A 970-nucleotide genomic window follows, 5' to 3' on the forward strand; every position below is an offset into this window, starting at 1 on the left:
CGCTGCCTGTGGGCACCCTGGGGAGCTGGTGCCCATCCCGAAAAGCGGCAAGGTGGGGATGGGGTCGGGGCCAGCTCCAACGCCCTGAAAAGCAGAACCCGCCGCCTGGCCAGAAGGAACGTGGGGAAGGCAGCCCCACGCCGCTCCCTCGGGTACGGGCAAGGCACGTCCCTGCCCCGTGCCCCTCGGCGTGGGCAAGGGGCAGAGGGGGAAAAAGAAACATGAACGTAGAGGGGGAAAAAAAAAAGGACAAAAATGCATAAGAAAATATAAAATATAATATAGCTTCCTTGCGAAGCTACCCACAAGCACAGCTTTGGCTGCAGTGCCTGCCACCCCAAGTGATTTGCGCTCAAACGAGTGGGACAGGGAGTCCGAGCAAAGGGGTCCGGCGGCCGCCTGCGGTTTTTTTATAGACTAAACCCCCAGCTGTATAAGGGGCTGCACGCCCAGCAGGAACATCAGCCTACATTGAGTTGCAGAGCACAAGTCTTCCCATCAGCGCAGCGTTCCAGCCCTTCCCCATCTCTTTAATTAAAGGGCCTGCAACATGTGAACCTGCTAGTTAGATTCATTAGACGGAGAGCGCCTAATTCCGCAGCAGCAGTTTTGCTAATGAAACTGCGGCGGGCGGCTGGACGCGAGGAACACGGTGCCGGGATGCACACGGGAGCCGAAGCGAAGGCGATGCTCACGCTACGAGCAGGGCTGGACAACAAGCAGCTGCGCGGTACGTAGAGTTTGTTACTGCGAGCTGCCTAGCCCGGAAAATATTTCCCCAACTAAGGAACCGAAAACAAACTCCAAAAAAGAAAATCTAAGTAAATCAAATTACTGGGCACTGGAGAACAAGTTTGCAACGTGCTGCCCTGGGAAGGGTACAGCCAGCTCCGCAGGCGTCTCCTCTAGACGAGATGCGTGAGCCGGGCGGCCGCAGCATCTCTGGGTGGGCACCCGCGAGCATCCCCCC

This window comes from Pygoscelis adeliae, unplaced genomic scaffold (genome assembly GCF_000699105.1).
Source record: "Pygoscelis adeliae isolate BGI_AS28 unplaced genomic scaffold, ASM69910v1 Scaffold275, whole genome shotgun sequence".
Taxonomy (NCBI): domain Eukaryota; kingdom Metazoa; phylum Chordata; class Aves; order Sphenisciformes; family Spheniscidae; genus Pygoscelis; species Pygoscelis adeliae.